General features: G+C 41.6%; 1 pseudogene; it reads right to left on the bottom strand.

Moving 5' to 3' along the window:
- Positions 1-356: 356 nt before the first annotated feature.
- LOC136313673 (programmed cell death protein 2-like) lies at positions 357-8,373 on the bottom strand (annotated as a pseudogene).
- Between the last annotated feature and the right edge of the window lie 10,345 nt (positions 8,374-18,718).

The raw sequence follows: 18,718 nt of genomic DNA on the forward strand, positions 1-18,718 counted from the left end.
AACAGAGAGATGAGAAGCATCAATCATTACTTTTTCATTGCGCGTTGCAACACCTTAGTTGTTCATTGATTGCTTTCTCATATGTGCCTTGACCACGGGCCTTCAGCAGACCGAGTAACCCCTTGCTCAAGCCAGCGACCTTGGGTCCAAGCTGGTGAGCTTTGCTCAGACCAGATGAGCCCACGCTTAAGCTGGCGAGCTCGGTGTCTCAAACCTGGGTCCTCTGCTCTATCCCAGTCCAACGCTCTATCCACTGCGCCACCACCTGGTCAGGCCCAGGTTGATACTTTATCTACTGTATCACCACAGGTCAGTCAATTTGCTAATATTAATTTAAGATAATCACTTTAATATTCTCAAAGGTTGCCCTCTGTTATGTTGTTATCGCTGTTGTCATTTTTTGTGCTGTATTTCTCTGGGGTAGGCCTCCAGAGGATGAAGTCCTGTTTCTGCTTCAGGGTGAAGATTCGGAAGAGCATTGTGATTAGGAGGACTCCAGCCTACACAAGAAAGAGCTGGGGTTCTAGACTGCCTTGAAATGAAGGCATGATAAAGAGCAACCAGGCAGAAGTCACCTGTCATCTACACATTTAAAAACTATAAAGGTGACTGAAGAGAAAGGATAGCATTAAGCTTAGTGGTAAAACAATGGAAGGATATCCACTTAAGTCAGGAACAGTCATTCTCACTAAGATCCACAGACTTTGGGGTTATTCACAAATGTATTTAAATAAGGAAAAGATGTATAACATTGGAGGGGGAAATGGATAGTAAAGTATCATTATTTGTAGAAGATGCCTTTATTTGTCTAGAAATTCATAAGAGCGAACAACAAAGAAACTATTTTAAGTAATGCAACAATTCAACAAGAATTGAATTGAATGGCAGACTAAATTATCATCATAATTCTATCCCTCCATAAAAGCAGTGATAACTCTGGTAAAAATTGTCACAATCAACTTTTTCAGAATTCTGAATATGAACCAAAGGCTTACAACAATCCAAAGAACATCTACCGTATTTCCCCATGTATAAGATGCTCCCATGTATAAGATACACCTTCATTTTGGGGCCCAAAATCTGAAAAAAAAAATGTATTACATAAAGTATTGAAATCAAGTTTTATTCATCATAAAATTCATACAACTCATCTACGCAAAAAAGTGGGAAATGCAAGTAAAAAAACCTACAACCACTGTATAAGATGTACCCAGTGTTTAGACCCCAAATTTTTCCAAAAAATGTGCATCTTATACATGGGGAAATACAGTATTCAAGAAAAATGGCTGAATCTCAGTAAGAATAGGGAGCTTTGTGCAATTTTACTATTCTATACCCTTCCTTCCAGCTCTGTGGTAACTTTGAAAACCAATAACGTCACTAACACGGTAGCCATGGAACCCAGCAATCTAGCAGATACTGGAGAGAGAAGAACAGGTTTACATCCCATTTTCAGAGAATTATGTAAATTAACCTGTATGGAGGCTCCTGAAACCCACACTTGCAGGATCGTCTTTATTTGACCTCATTAAGAGCTTACTCACAATGAAAAGCCTTTTCCAGGGCAGCTTTTTATTTTTATTTATTTTTTGTTTGTTTTTAAAGAGTAACGATAGTTTAATATTGCAGGTACCTAAAATAAGGATAACAGATGTGGCATAAGAAGAGGCTGACCAAAATCTTATAAGGAAGTGTTTGGCAATGAGATATTCATAGAAAACTTTGAAGTGTCAGTGTATTCCTGGAGATCTAAAGGCCGTGTGAATGTGTAAGACTGTGCACATGTCCAAGAAAGACCTGAGGAGGCCCTAATCCCCCAACTCTGGTTAAAGTTGAGGCGTTCTGCGAGCAGGAAGTGAAGGCTAAGGCCTAATTGCAAACTGACAGACTATTTAAGGTGTGCCAAAACAGACAGACACAGGCCCCTTGGCAAAGGCTGAGGAACTTATTTCCAGGCATTCAGTCTCTGTTCAGTCATCGGCTGACCACTAAGCTTAGCGAGCAGAGACTTCAGGGGCCACACACGAGTAAGAAAACAGACTTTACAGAATTAATACTGGAAAGTCCCTAAACAAACAAACAAACAAACAAACACAACAAAAACTACAACAAACATTAACTAAAATAAGTCCTGGGTAGTAAGTATCTGATTTACAGAGTTGTCAAATGGTATTATTTTAAGTGAGTAGTTTTCAGTAAAAACGGTGAGCTATACAAACAGGAAAGTATGCCACAGGCACAGAAAGAATGAGAATTCAGGAAACACTGTCCTGAGGAAACCCAGACTATTAGACAAAGACTTATTTTTTTTAAAGATTTTATTTATTTATTTATTTATTTATTTATTTATTTATTTATTTATAGACAGAGAGGGATAGATAGGGACAGACAGGAACGCAGAGAGATGAGAAGCATCAATCATCAGTTTTTCATTGTGGCACCTTAGTAGTTCATTGATTGTTTTCTCATATGTGCCTTGACCATGGGCCTTCAGCAGACCGAGTAACTTGTTGCTCGAGCCAGCAACCTTGGGTTCAAGCTGATGAGCTTTTGCTCAAACTAGATGAGCTGGGCTCAAGCTGGCGACCTCAGGGTCTTGAACCTGGGTCTTCTGCATCCCGGTTCGACGCTCTATCCACTGCGCCACTGCCTAGACAAAGACTTTTAAAGAGCTATAAAAAACATGGTCAAGAAACTGAAAGTAATCTAAAAGGTAATCTTTTTTTTTTTTTTTAATTTTATTTATTTATTTTTACAGTGACAGAGAGAGAGACAGATAGGGACAGACAGACAGAAACAGAGAGAGATGAGCAGCATCAATGATCAGTTTTTCGTTGTGACACCTTAGTTGTTCATTGATTGCTCTCTCATATGTGCCTTGACTGTGGGCCTTCAGCAGACCGAGTAACCCCTTGCTTGAGGTGAGCCTTGCTCAAACCAGATGAGCCTGAGCTCAAGCTGGCAACCTCGGGTCTCGAACCTGGGTCCTTCCGCATCCCAGCCCAACGCTCTATCCACTGCGCCACCACCTGGTCAGGCTAAAAGGTAATCTTAAAGAGCTAAAAAGAAAAAGTAAAGAACAATGTTTTAGCAAATATAGAATATTAATAAAGATATAGAAATATTAAAGTAAAACTAAATGGAAATTCCAGAGTTGAAAATCACTAAATCACTTTTTCAATCACTAAAATGAAAAAGTCACTAGGGAGACTCAATATTGCATTTAAGCTGGCAGAAAGCAAAATCAATGAATTCGAAGATAAATCATTTGAGATGATTCAATATAAGGGAAAAAAAGAAAAGGACTGAAGAAAAATGAACAGAGCCTAGGGGATTATGGAACACTACCAAGTGTAGCAGCATACACATAATGAAAGACCAAGAAGAAAAGGAGAGAGAGGGGAACAGAAAAATTAAAAGAATCATAGCTGAAAGCTTACCAAAATTAATAGAAAACATTGACCTAAACATCCAAAAAGCTCAATAATTCCAAGTAAAATAACCTCAATGAGACCCACATATAGTCACATCATAATCAAACTGTTGAAAAGCAAACACAATTATCTTTTTTTACTTAATTAGGCACATAACTTGTTTTTATTGAAGAAATATACATATAAGTTAAAGATCATTTCACTTAGCCCCACTGTTCAAACCAGTTCACAACCTACTATGTATCTTTCCATATTTATTTCTGTGCACATACACATGAACAAATATTTTAAATATATATTATCATACTGTTGTCAGTGAGCCACAAGAAAAGCACTTTGGGGATCCACATAGGAGGATGAGATGTAGCAAGAAGATTTATTGAAGCTATAGTAAACACTAAGGACTGTCTCCAGGTGTTCAGTCTGTGTCTCATCCACGACCAGGTGGTTCAGCTCCATCCCACTGTAGAAGAAGTGAAGTCCAATATTGCCTTCATTAAGCCCAAAAGAAGGGCCAGGGTCCAGAAATTCTGTGCTATTGGTCAAGTATCAGCCAGGCATTGTTCAGTTTAGTCCAGCTCAGTCTTTGTGCTCCCACCCCAGATAGGTTAGTCTCTGGTCCCAACTGTGCCCCACCTGCGCTGTGCTGCTATTCCCAGGCCCATGCTTGGGCCCACATGGCTGCTATGAATAGGGAGAGTGCTAGGGTCAAGCATGAGTTGCTCAGCAAGAGGCCTTTGTTAAGCTTTGATTATACTACCTTGGGCTTTCAAACTGACCAGTCTCTTTACCAGTCTCTTACCTTGGACTTGTGCTAGTCTCTTCCCCTAACCAATCACACTTTCTTCCAGATCAGACACCTCTCCTTTATAGCCATCCTTTCTTTTTTAACTTAGAGACAGACAGACAGACAGACAGAAAGACAGACAGGAAGAGAGATGAGAAGCATCAACTCATAATTGCAGCACCTTAGTTGTTCATTGATTGCTTTCCCATATGTGCCTTGATGGGTTGGGGGTCTCCAGATGAGCCAGTGACTCTTGCTCAAGCCAACAACCTTGGGGTCATGTCTATGATTCCACGCTCAAGCCAGGTGAGACCATGCTCAAGCAGGTATCCTCGGGGTTTGGAGCCTGGGTCCTCAGCGGTCCCAGGCCTACGCTCTATCCTTGTCAGGTACCTTGTCAGGTACAGATATCATCTTGACTCCTACTGGGGCATACCTCCAAGTAGAAGCACCTCCTCCTGTGCTATCTTGGCTTCTACTGAGCATGCTTCCAGGAGAGGAATTTCTCTTGCTGCTTTATTCCTACCCCTCAGTAATCCTGGCTAATGACTCATTACTTTTCTTCCCACCCACTTCAGGGATTAGGTCCCCTAGGCAGAAGATGCTGCAGTTCCCTATGAATGCTGTGGCTTTCTAGTGAATGAGGTATAATGTCTGATTGCCTTTGCTCCCTTCTTTTCATTAATATCCAGCTTCCTGTGCTAACACCATGAACAGCAGCTATAATGGTGTCTCAGTGTCAGCTTAGATCTGTACTCTATTAAGTGTACATACAGAGCTATGTCGTTCCAACTGTGTAGCCTTCCACTGGATAGACACACCACAATCTACAGTGTGTCTGTAAAGTCATGGTGCACTTTTGACCAGTCACAGGAAAGCAACAAAAGACGATAGAAATGTGAAATCTGCACCAAATAAAAGGAAACTCCCCCCTCCCCAGTTTCTGTAGGATGAGTGGCAGCATGTGCGCATGCGCAGATGATGACATAACACCGTGTATACAGCGGAGCAGCCCACGGCCATGCCATTCGAGATGTGGACAGTACAGAGGAAAGTTCAGTGTATTCTGTGGCTCGCTAAATTCAAATCCGTGACCAAAGTGCAACGTGAATATCGGCACATTTATAACGAAGCGCCACCACATAGGAATAACATTACTCGGTGGGATAAGCAGTTGAAGGAAACCAGCAGTTTGGTGGAGAAATCCTGTTCTGGTAGGCCATCAGTCAGTGACGAGTCTGTAGAGGCTATACGGGATAGCTACCTAAGGAGCCCTAAAAAATCTGTGCATAATGTTGGAGAGGCTGTGGAGAAAAAGGAACCCTCATACACTGTTGGTGGGAATGTAAAGTAGTACAACCATTATGGAAGAAAGTATGGTGGTTCCTCAAAAAACTGAAAATAGAACTACCTTATGACCCAGCAATCCCTCTACTGGGTATATATCCCCAAAACTCAGAAACATTGATACCTAAAGACACATGCAGCCCCATGTTTATTGCAGCATTGTTCACAGTGGCCAGGACATGGAAACAACCAAAAAGCCCATCAATAGATGACTGGATAAAGAAGATGTGGCACATATACACTATGGAATACTACTCAGCCATAAGAAATGATGACATTGGAACATTTACAGCAAAATGGTGGGATCTTGATAACATGATACGAAGCGAAATAAGTAAATCAGAAAAAAACAGGAACTGTATTATTCCATACGTAGGTGGGACATAATAGTGAAACTAAGAGACATTGATAAGAGTGTGGTGGTTACGGGGGGGAGGGGGGAATGGGAGAGGGATAGGGGGTGGGAGGGGCACAAAGAAAACAAGATAGAAGGTGACAGAGGACAATCTGACTTTGGGTGGTGGGTATGCAACATAATTGAACGACAAGATAACCTGGACTTGTTATCTTTGAATATATGTATCCTGATTTATTGATGTCACCCCATTAAAAAAATAAAATTATAAAAAAAAAAAAAAAAAAAAAAAAATCTGTGCATGAGCCCACATCAAACTGCACTGAATAGGTATGAAACTGGGAGAGTTTTCCTTTTATTTGGTGCAGATTTCATATTTCAATCATCTTTTGTTGCTTTCCTGTGACCAGTCAAAAGTGCACCATGACTTTACGGACACACTGTATGTAATTCCCTGTCACTGGACATTTTTGTTTCACTAATATTTAGACAATATAAACAATGCCTAAAACAACATCTTTGTACCTCTATCTCTGGTAAACTTATTTTCTTAGGATAAAGTCCAAAAAATGAAATCGCAAGTTCTGAGAGATTATGAACATTGTTTAAGGCTCTACAACATTGGTTCTTAGGTATATCTGTTACATCTTTCTTTCAAACAAATTCCTCTGTGTAGCCAGTGCCCAGTCTATAGCTTTCAGCACAGGTGAAGACAGCCAGAATGCCCCAGTCATCACCTGCTCATCCTGTCTGCCTTTAGGTAATTGAGCAGCTGAGGTATGACATGGAATTTAAATGTTCTTTTGGTACTGTGGGGCAATCTGGAATATTGAGGATATTTTCTTGAGGGATATTTTCATCAGAAATTCAGATGGGGTGCAGTCCGTCTGCCATGTCTGGGAAACAGTTATTGTTCTAGGGCTATTATAATTTTAAATTAATTTTATTTTATTTACTCATTTTTAGAGAGGAGAGAGAGGGAGAGAGAGAAACAGAGAGAGAGAAGGGGGAGGAGCTGGAAGCATCAACTCCCATTTGTGCCTTGACCAGGCAAGCTCAGGGTTTCGAACCGGCGACCTCAGCATTTCCAGGTCGACGCTTTATCCACTGTGCCACCACAGGTCAGGCCGGGCTATTTTAATTTTAAACCTCTGGAAAACTTTACCTTCCTTGGACTAATGTTTTGCTATGGAAACCAATTCCTCCTCAGGTGTTTCACCCATGCTCTCTGAAAACTTCAGGTGTACTCTTTCCTGTTTTTATCATTTCAAATTCTGGAAGAAGGAAGCTGTGGTCTGGAAGTCTATTGTCCAAATATTTGTGCACAGCCTGCTTATATGGTTCTCCTTACTGCAGTAATGTGGCTGTGACATCCACAGCATGTTCTGGGGCCTAAAGAGCACAAACCGTGCAGTGAGGAGCCCCACACTTGAGCAGGAGTCACACTGATTCTCCCGTCTCTAAAGGAGTTTTCTCAGAGTCTGGCTCATATGAGTAAAAGTCATTTTTCTTGGATAGCTGGTTTCTAAACATTTTCAGCAAAGGAACAGGCTGTGGTGAAAGGCATAGGTGGGCCGGGGCAGGGGCAAAGATTGCTGGTACAAGAAGGCCAGTGGCCAGGGACATACCTGCCAGGGAACTGTGTGCTGCACACCCCGAGGCCGCGCCACCTCCTGGAAGCCCAGTTCCGTTGCTCCTCCGGCTCACACAGCTCACATGCTGCCATAGCGGGGGAGCTGCGGAGTGGATTGCCCCAAAGAATCTTGAAAACAGCAACAGACAACTGAGGAAGTGATTCAGCTTACTGCAGAATAATATTAAGATTAAAATTTGAGACTTCTGGTTTCTGGTTCAATATATTTCAATGTATAATATAAAGAGCTTAAAAGTCATCGCTTTGTCTTCACAACAAGAAAAAAGCTATATAAACCACAATATCAGCTATTCTATTCATCTTGAACTGAGTTCATAAGACAGCGAACGCCTTGAGACCTGAAAGGAAGAAAGCAAGTACAAGAATCACAGCTAACCGGGAACAGCAGCCTCACGGCAGCAGCCCTCCACTGGGGCAGTGCGGGTGGGCACACTTCAACACTGTAATTGATAAATCCCTGAAGGTGCAGTGTAGACCAGCCTGAGAGTTAAAAACACTAAGGGGGTTCAGTCTTAGTGACACCCCCACAGTTTTTTGTTTTGTTTGTTTGTTTTTCACAGTTTTTTAAGTGTTACCTCCAGAAGCACCACTGAGTCCTCACTGTGAAGTTGAGAGAAAACAATTCTCTCTTCTCATGGCAGATGGAGAGGAAAGGTAACTATTTTGTGATAAGCCCAGAGCTCTTTGCTCTCCTTTAACAAGATATGCTGTTAAGCAAAACTATTTCACCAGAGCCCACCTGACTTGGAGGGGAGATGTCCAGCTCAGGCTCACTGAAGGACGGAAACCGGGTCATCGAGTTACAGAATGTTCCCCCTCCCATGCCTCACCAGCACACCAGTGGGATCTTGTATAACTACAGGGGACAGCTGAAAGGACTGCACACCTTAGACCCAATTTAAGAAGTCCCTAGGCAAACCCAAAGACCACAAGAAAGACTAATACAGAAACACTGGAGAAAATTTTAGCCTCTGACACCTGTAACTACAGCAAACAGTCATATTGTAGGAATTCTCTGCTTAAGGACCTTGCACTCCCTATGAAGCTATACAATGTTGTCTGAAAGTAGACTTGAATTAGTTGTAAATGTATTTGAAAACTCTAGGGCAGGGGTCCCCAAACTACGGCCCCCGAAGGCCATTTATCCGGTCCCTGTCGCACTTCCGGAAGGGGAACCTCTTTCATTGGTGGTCAGTGAGAGGAGCACGTTGACCATCTCATTAGCCAAAAGCAGGCCCATAGTTCCCATTGAAATACTGGTCAGTTTGTTGATTTAAATTTACTTGTTCTTTATTTTAAATATTGTATTTGTTCCCATTTTGTTTTTTTACTTTAAAATAAGATACGTGTAGTGTGCACAGGGATTTGTTCATAGTTTTTTTTATAGTCCGGCCCTCCAATGATCTGAGGAACAGCGAACTGCCCCCCTGTGTAAAAAGTTTGGGGACCCCTGCTCTAGGGCAATACTAAAATGCATTAGAACTAGAAAACAAGTTTGTCTTGCAAGATACAAGATGACTATACAAATATCCACCATCTCTATACAGCAGCATGAGCAAATTAAAAATAAAATTACAATAGCATCAAAAAGAATAAAATATTTAGGAATAAAATTATTTTTTGAGAGACAGAGAGACATGGAGGGAGAGAGAGAAGGAGAGGACCAATATGAGGAGTATCAACTCGTAGTTGTGGCACTTTAGTTGTTCATTGACTGCTTCTCATATGTGCCTTGATAGGTGGCTCAAGTCAGCGACCTTGGCTTCAGCCAGTGACCTTTGGGCTCAAGCCAGAGACCTTGGGATCATATCAATGATCCCACACTCTGGTGAAAGCACCAAATTCTAGTCACTAGATCATCAGAGAAATACATGATCCCGCACTCCAGCTGGTGACCCCACACTCAAGCTGGCAGGCCCATGCTCAACAAGCCTATGCGCTAGCCGGTGACCAACCAAACAATCAAACAAACAAAAAACCAAACTGTCAATGAGATATTTTCTCTTTCTTACATCAAAATTACCTTATAGCTAGTTACCTATGCAGTTAACATGTTTGCAGCAAAAATACTATGTATGGCAAAAGTATTAGACACGATTCATAATAGCTACAAAGTAGGAACAACCCAATGTCCATTAACTACTGAATAGATAAAAAATATGTGGCATATCCACTAAACAAAATATAATTAGTCAGTAAAAAGGAATAAAGTACTAATCCAGAAGTCAATCACAAAGACCATGTATAATTCTATTTAGGAAATACTTAAAGTAAGAAAATTCTTAGAAATAGAGGTAAATTAGTGGTTGCTAGGGAATAGCAGACTAGGGGACTGAGAAGTAATAGCCAAGGGGAATGCGGTATTTATTTTATTTTTTTAGGGGTTAGAAAGTTCTAAAATTAATTGTGGTGATAATGAGACAACTCTATAACTTTAATAAAAACCAGTGAATTGTATAGTTTAAGATGGTATTTCTTGTGATATTTGAATTATATTTTAAAGTTTAACTAAGAACTAATTCTACCAAGAAATAAATAGATAACTTGAGTAAATGGAAAAGTATATTCTGCTCTGGAATAGGAATAGTCAATATCATAAAGATGTCAATTGTTCCTAAGTTGATCTATAAATCTATTTTTAAAACATCTACAGCATATTTTTGTTATAGACAAGCTGATTCTAATATACATGAGGAAAAAGAAAACAAACAATAGTAGCCCAAATAATTCTGATAAAGAACAAGAAGGGGCTTAATCAGGCATAAAAAAAGAGAGTATAATAAAATAACTAGACATTTGGAAAAGCAAAACTGGAACAGAATGTATGCTGAGCTGGGAACCAGCCTTGCTGCCGTGCTGGCCAAGGGAGCTCTTGCCAGCTTTGGTGTTTCTAGGTATTTGAATCACGCAAGAGAGTAATGTTTTTTTTATGTAGAACCATTGAAATATTTGTCTTTTTATTTTTACCTACAAAAATAGAAGTTTCATAGGGTTCAACTTAATATTTGGAGTGACCAAATGAGAGAAAAATCAGAGCAGAGAATCTGAATCAAAGCGTTTTGTCAGTGGTCAAAAACGAGAAAACCAAGAATCACACCATGTGTGTGACTGAACCTTAAAACTGGTTCCAAACTCAGAGTTGTAATTCACAATTGGTAACTGATAAAATTGGAGTTGAACCAGAGCAGGCTGGGCATAAAGTGAGGAAAGTCCCAAGTATCTGTTGCAGAGGACTCTGGGCTATTTGGGGCTTTCCTCATTTGGCTGTGAGTGGGACTGGGGGTGGTGAAGTACATGAAGGATGATAGATCTGGGTTGAACATGCAGGATCAGGGTTGATTACAGTGGCCCACATGGAAAACGGGAATTGCAGCAAATGTGAAATGCCATTGTTATCAGGTGATTAGGATGGTTCAGTTCTTAAGTTGGAAACCAAGCAAGTAGCTACCAATAATTGTGAAATATCAGTGCCATGCATGATCCTTGATTGTATCCATTGGGCAATTTTGCTTATGGGCAATAGGTTAAAAAATAGTATTGCATCAGTATCAAATTTCCTCAATGTGATAATTACATTATGTTCTGGTAGGAGGAATAGCCTTGATGTTTGGTATTTTGTGACAAAGTGACATATTTGTATCAAACTGCTTCCCCCTCAAAAGACAGAGACACAAAGCAAATGTGGCAAAATATTAATGAGTGAATCAGATTATATATATTTGCCATTTAAAAATAAAAAAAAATTAGGAGGAAATAAATAATGCTAGCATACATTTGATTCACTGGGTTTCTACCCCTCTATCATATGTGAAAGTCTTACTAAAAATAGGAATCGTCCAGTACATGATCACTGGTGAATATGCTTTTAAAAGTAGATGCCAAGATGGAACTGACACAAGCAACGCTGGGCCTCCTAAGTGGCAGAAATGTGCCATCATCTGCCAGACCTCATGTTTGTTCTTGTCCTCCAGTTCTCTGAGAGCTCATGTTTAGATTAGGAAGTATTTATAAACCACCTGTTTGGTTGTTCCTGGGTCCTTTGTTCTCATAAAGTTCCTTTATGACCCCACCTGTGGGCAACACCCTCCTGTGCTCTCCACATTTGCTTTTCCCTCGTCCCTTTGGACACTAGATCCTGCTTTTTGGTTACAGCCTAGTTCAATAACTAGAGCTGTTGTTCTCCAGCATGCCTGTGTGGGATGTACACAAAGTGAACACTTGTTTCAGCTGTACTTGAAGTCAGGTAAAAGGCTTGCGGAGTGACATGGCATTTGAAGAAACTTAGTTTTTAAACACTTGGAGCCACAGGAACCTGTTAGAAAGCTAACTGGCAAGTGTCTGAAACCACAACATGACAAGTATCCACAGGACAAAGAGCCAGTGAAAACAGCAAAGGCTCCCTTTCTGCCTCTCTAATGATTGTCCCACCTGCTCATTTATGGGATGTGGGCTGTTAAGATAATGAAAGGAGCCTAATTAAGACTGAGAATGATGTTGAGATATGTATGGACATATTCTTGAATGAACTTTCAGGAATGCTTACTTCTATAAGCTGCTCCTCCTTCACCATAAAGCTGGTGGACATCATAGGGCCAATGAAGCTTCGCAAGATGTTGTGAACTCAATATTCTGATTTTCTCCTGGTTAAATACCCTAAAGAGGCAAGGGCTGCTAACAGTTACTGGTAACAATAACTATCAAGGTCATAATAGCAACCAAATGGGGTTCCTGGATCTGGACCCAATTTTCTAACATGAGAGGGTGCTACTTCCTCATACACTACAAGCAATTCTTAGAGACAAGCAGACTGTGCAAGAATTCAACTCAAATTCTAACACTCTCACCTGACCAGATGGTGGCGCAGTGAATAGAGCGTCAGACTGGGATGTGGAGGACCCAGGTTCGAGACCCCCAAGGTCGCCAGTTTGAGCGTAGGTTCATCTGGTTTGAGCAAGGCTCACCAGCTTGTGCCCAAAGCCGCTGGCTCAAGCAAGGGGTTACTCGGTCTGCTGAAGCCCCCTAGTCAAGGCACATATGAGAAAGCAATCAATGAACAACTAAGGAGCCACAACAAAGACTTGGTATTTCTCATCTCTCTCCCATCCTGTCTATCTGTCCCTATCTGTCTCTCTCTGACTCTCTCTGTCTCTGCCACAAAAAAAAAAAAAAAAAAAATTCTAACACTCTCTATCTGGAGATGGCATCAGATTCCTTAGGTTAGGGTTCAGTCCTATAAAGCTGTCCCCCACCTCAATTCACTTGTTATAATGTCTCAGAGAACTGGAGAAAACCCACTAACTCACTAGAGTACCAATTTATTACAAAGGACATTAAAGGATAAAATTCATCAGCCAGGTAAAGAGATGCATAGGTCGAGGAACTAAACAACTAAACAAAAGAATTCAGTGCTACATGAAACTGTTCTGTTTCTCCATTGTGGATGCCCCCCCCCCCCCGCCTCAAAAAGAGACTGTCCTCCCAGGTTTTTATAAATAATTCATTATGTAGTCATAATTGACTAAGTTACTGGTGTTGGTGATTGATTCAACTTCCAGCTCCCTTTTCCTTCCTAGAAATATCGAGGTAGGGCTGAAAGTTTCACTCTTCTAATCTCATGGTTGGTTTTTCTGACAACAGGCTCCCTCTCTTGGGTGAAGTTCCAAAAATCACCTGATTAATACAAGAAAAACCACCCTTATTACTCTTAACACTTAAGAAATTCAAAGAAGTTTGGTAGCTGTGAACTAGGAACTATGGATGAAGACCAAATATTTTATAACTTACAAATCATAGCTACCCTTAGTGGAATGCCTATAACTTGTTAGTATCTATAGCAGGCATTCAAATACATTACCTCATGTCAATCTCACCACAGACCTGCAAGTTAGATGGAGAAACAAATTCTCAAAATATTAAGTAGCTGACTCTAGATCACATAGCTAGTGAGGGGCCAACTGAAGTTTTACCACTGAGTTCTATTCAGAAGCAAAAAATGTGACCAGAACTGTTGTGCACATTCCTTTTCTTTCAGAATTATATTGTGATTACATTAGCTTATAGTTTTAGAGGGTAAGAGGAATAGTCTGTTAGACATTCTGGATCATGCTTCTATTTTATGCAATGAGTTCAGTGTAAGCAGCACCAGAAAGTCATGACTGTGTCTATGTTCCATGCCTTGTGCACCACAGGAGCCCTCCTCAGCAACAAATACCAGGGACATTTTCAAATTGAAGCTAGGCTGCAATCAATAGCTGGAGAACTGTCCCATCCTTACAGAGGTTGCAGGATGCCTGCCTTATAGAGCACCAGGTTTCCTGGAATATCTCTAGGTGGGATAGCATCTTAACATTTGTGCGGTTATGCATGGAAGTTATGTACAAGTTCTGTGGTCAAAAAGTAACCTCAACCAGACCAGGCGGTGGGCAGTGGATAGAGCATCGGACTGGGATGTGGAGGACCCAGGTTCGAGACCCCGAGGTCGCCAGCTTGAGCGCAGGGTCATCTGGCTTGACCAAAAGCTCACCAGCTTGGACCCAAGGTCACTGGCTCAAGCAAGGGGTTGGTTAATTGGTCTGCTGAAGACCCGTGGTCAAGGCACAAATGAGAAAGCAATCAATGAACAACTAAGGTGGCGCAACAAAAAACTAATGGTTGATGCTTCTCATCTCTCTCTGTTCCTGTCTGTCCCTGTCTATCCCTCTCTCTCTGACTCTGTTAAAAAAAAAAAAAAAAAAAAAGTAACCTCACACAGTGACCTGATCATAAATTCCTAACGGGGCAGGTTGTGGTCAACACTAGGACTATAACATCTTTTAAAAAGGTTTTAGCCTGACCAGGTGATGGTGCAGTGGATAGAGCGTCGAACTGGGATGCAGAGGACCCAGGTTCGAGACCGAGGTCGCCGGCTTGAGCGTGGGCTCATCTGGTTTGAGGAAAAGCCCACCAGCTTGGACCCAAGGTCGCTGGCTCCAGCAAGGGGTTTCTGGGTCTGCTGAAGGCCCGCGGTCAAGGCACATGTGAGAAAGCAATCAATGAACAACTAAGGTGTTGCAATGCGCAATGAAAAACTAATGATTGATGCTTCTCATCTCTCTCCGTTCCTGTCTGTCTGTCCCTGTCTATCCCTCTCTCTGACTCACTCTCTGTCTCTGTAAAAAAATAAATAAATAAATAATTAAAAAAAAAAAAAAAGGTTTTAAACAACCCCTGGCCATGTTCTTGTGCATCTAAGATAGAACACCTTTGAAATGTCTCTTTTTCAGACTTCTCAAGAGAGCACATAATCTTGTTCACTATCCTGCAATCCGATCTCTGCCTTGCTTTCTCCCACCTTCATGCAATCTCCCTACATTCTCTCCTTAATTCCAAATACATAAAAGAAACTGCAGATCATTATTTTCTGAAACATATGAGATCTTGTTTCTTGGCACTGTCATCAGTTTGGCTCAAATAAAACCTTATAAAAGGTCTCTACAGGTTTGGATGTTGTTACGTTGACACAGTTACTCCATTGATGGGCTGGCCCATGACTATTGAGAAGCATCAGGGCTAATGACTGAGTCTGTAAGCCAAAGACCAGTGGTAGCTGCTACCTTAGGATGCAACTAATAGTGGGGATAAATGGTGATGGAAAGGAATTTGACTTGGTGTGGTGAATATACACTACAATATACAGATGATGTATTATAGAATTGTACACCTGAAACCTATATAATTTTATTAACCTCAATAATGTCACCTCAATAAATTCAATTAAAAAAACATACAAACTGATCAAAACCCTTTTTTTTGTTGTTGACAGAGACAGAGTGAGTCAGAGAGAAGGGCAGATAGGGACAGACAGACAGGAAAAGAGAGAGATGAGAAGCATCAATTCTTTATTGCAGCACCTTCATTGTTCATTGATTGCTTTCTCATATGTGCCTTGACTGGGGGGCTACAGCAGAGTGAGTAACCCCTTGTTCAAGCCAGTGACTTTGGGCTCAAGCCAGCGACATTAAGCTTCAAGCCAGCAACCTTTGGGTTCAAACCAGTGACCATAGGATCATGTCTATGATCTCATGCTCAAGCCAGCGACCTCGAGGTTTGAATCTGGGTCCTCTGCATTACATCCCAGGCTGACACTCTATCCACTGTGCCACTGCCTGGTCAAGCAGGTCAGAACCATCTTGAAAAGAGCAGCCATGTTCACAGCAGCATATTCACAATGGCCAAAAGGTGGAAGGAACCCTAGCATTTACTGTCGGATGAATGGATAAATAAAAGACAGTATGGTCATACAATAGAATGTTATTCAGCTTTAAAAAAGAAGTAATTTCTGACACCTGCCACAACACAGATAAACCATGAGGACATTAAACTAAGTGAAATAAGCCAGTTACGAAAATAGAAATACTGTCTGACTCTACCCATACGAGGTTCCCAGAGTAGTCAAATTCATAGAGACAGAAAGTAGAATGACGCTTGCCAGGGCTGAGTGGAGGAAGGAATGGGGACTTGTTTCCTAACAAGCACAAAGTTTCAGGTTTGCAAGATGAAAGAGTTCTGGAGATTTTTTTTTTTTTTACAGGGACAGAGAGAGAGTCAAAGAGAGGGATAGATAGGGACAGACAGACAGGAACAAAGAGAAATGAGAAGCATCAATCATCAGTTTTTCATTGTGACACCTTAGTTGTTCATTGATTGCTTTCTCATATGTGCCTTGACCACGGGCCTTCAGCAGACCGAATAACCCCTTGCTCAAGCCAGCGACCTTGGGTTCAAGCTGGTGAGCTTTTATTTATTTATTTTTTCTCAAGCCAGATAAGCCGTGCTCAAGCTGGCGACCTTGGGGTCTCGAACCTGAGTCCTCTGCATCCCAGTCCGAAGCTCTATCTACTGCACCACTGCCTGGTCAGGAGAGTTCTGGAGATTTATGGTCATGACAGTTGCACAACAGTGTGAATGTATTTAATGCCATTGAACTGTATACTTAAAAATGGTTAAAATGGCAACCCTGGCCAGTTGGCTCAGTGGTAAAGCATCGGCCTGGCATGCATGAGTCCTGGGTTCGATTGCTGGCCAGGGCACCCCTCCCCCTCTCCTTCCTCTCTGTCTCTCTCTTCCCCTCCCGCAGCCAAGGCTCCATTGGAGCAAAGTTGGCCCGGGTGCTGAGGATGGCTCTATGGCCTCTGCCTCAGGCGCTAGAATGGCTCTGGTTGCAACAGAGCAACAGCCCAGATGGGCAGAACATCGCCCCCTGGTGGGCGTGTCAAGTGGATCCCAGTCGGGTGCATGCGGGAGTCTGTCTGACTGCCTCCTTTCCAACTTCAGAAAAATACAAAAAAAAAAAAGAAAAAATAAATAAAATTCTTATCTTTCAAAAAAATGGTTAAAATGGTAAATTGTATGTTTTGTGTATCTTATCACAATTTTTAAAAAACCAAAACAATAATAATAATAAAACAGGTCATTTAAAAGGAGAGAAAAAGAATGTAATAGCCAAGTGTCTGGTTTTGGAGAAGTCAAGTGCCTGTAAGCAGGAAGGTCTTTTGGGTGAAAAGTTGCCCTTCCTTGAGCTCTGTGTAAAGATAGGGAGACATATCTGGTGGGCCTTGTCAAGGGTTGAATTCTCCAAAAGCAACCACTTAGGTGAAAGCTGAGGTGCATGGTATTTATTAGAGTTAAACACCTGTCAAAGAAAGGGGAGAAAACAGATGAAACAGAGGAAGAAACTGAACTGCTATGCAGGCCCTGCAATGCCTCAGCCTACCTGGGGGCACCCTGGAGCCACTAGTACCCAGCAGTGTCCACTTCAGACTAGAATTGTCAGACCTTTGGACTTTGCTTCACTCAGTTGCTCAAGGAAGGCAGCAACCTCAAAGGAACTCAATTTCACCCTGAAAACCAAAGTCCCTGAAAGAGCTGATGGCTGTAGGCTATTCACTGACCATATTCCCTGCAGCTAGGCAGCAAGTTCTTCCCTGACAGCAGTGAGGGCGGGGTTTGGGAGGGAGGGATGTAATTGACAGAACAATTTCATGTCAACCACTGGTCTCAACCAAGTTTTGCTTTTCTTTTCATCTTTGTCCAAGTGAGAGGAGGGGAGATAGACAGACTCTGGCATGCGCCCTGACAGGGATCCACATGGCAACCCCTGTCTAGGGCTATGCTAGCAACCCAGCTATTTTTAGTGCCTAAGGCAGAGGCTCCTAGAGCCATCCTCAGCACTACCCAGAGCTAATGCACTCAAATCAATCCAGCCATTGCTGCAGGAGGGGAAGGTGGGGAGAAGAGAGAGACAGAGACAAAGAGAGAGAGAGAGAAGCAGTTGAGTGGAGAAGCAGATGTGTGCCCTGACCAGGAATTGAAGCTGGAACATCCACACGCTGGGCCAACACTCTACCACTCAGCCAACCAGCCAGGACTCCAACCCAGGTTTTTGCAAGTCCTCAAAAAATCATTCCTTAGGACATCAACTTTTTCTTAATAGTATTGTAGCAGATACTACTGATGCCTCTCCCATATCCCTTGAGCCCTCCTTTGAGTTCATCTGCAGCTGTGGTAGACTGCTCCTGTGCAAGTTAGCAGCTTCCACTTTCTGCCATTAGGGTGAGTTAGCTTTCAACTACAAACAAATCTCTTTAAAACACACAAGCACACTTGCACACCACACACACACATACACACTTGAAAAAGCCTTTTCAGATGTCAGATTCTGCAAAATTTTGGAGCCAGAAATTGACACAGTGCATTAAATTCAAGGAATAAACTGGTATTATAGAAACAGAGTCATTAGACATAGTAACTTGAATTTGCATTTCCCATAAACAAACTTCCATTATCCTGTGGCTGTAATGTGAGTGAATGGATGACATGAATTGCAGGCACCTCACCAATCTTGTCAACCACAGTGTTAGCTTTGGAGCTTCTTGAGATCTCTTATCTGAGTGGCAAGTTACCCATGAAATAAAGACATTGAGCAAACAGGATATGATTAAAGAAGAAAGAAATTCATTTTATGCATTGGATGTTTATAATTTAGATTTAAATCACAGCGTGTTCAAATGGGTTCCTTCCTTAATTAATCATTGGCTAAACATAGTTGAAGTTCATATTAACAATGGAATGTTTTCTCTGAAAAGAAAGACAGCTCTGTTGGC

This window comes from Saccopteryx bilineata, chromosome 9 (assembly GCF_036850765.1).
Source record: "Saccopteryx bilineata isolate mSacBil1 chromosome 9, mSacBil1_pri_phased_curated, whole genome shotgun sequence".
In the NCBI taxonomy this organism is placed as follows: Eukaryota; Metazoa; Chordata; class Mammalia; order Chiroptera; family Emballonuridae; genus Saccopteryx; species Saccopteryx bilineata.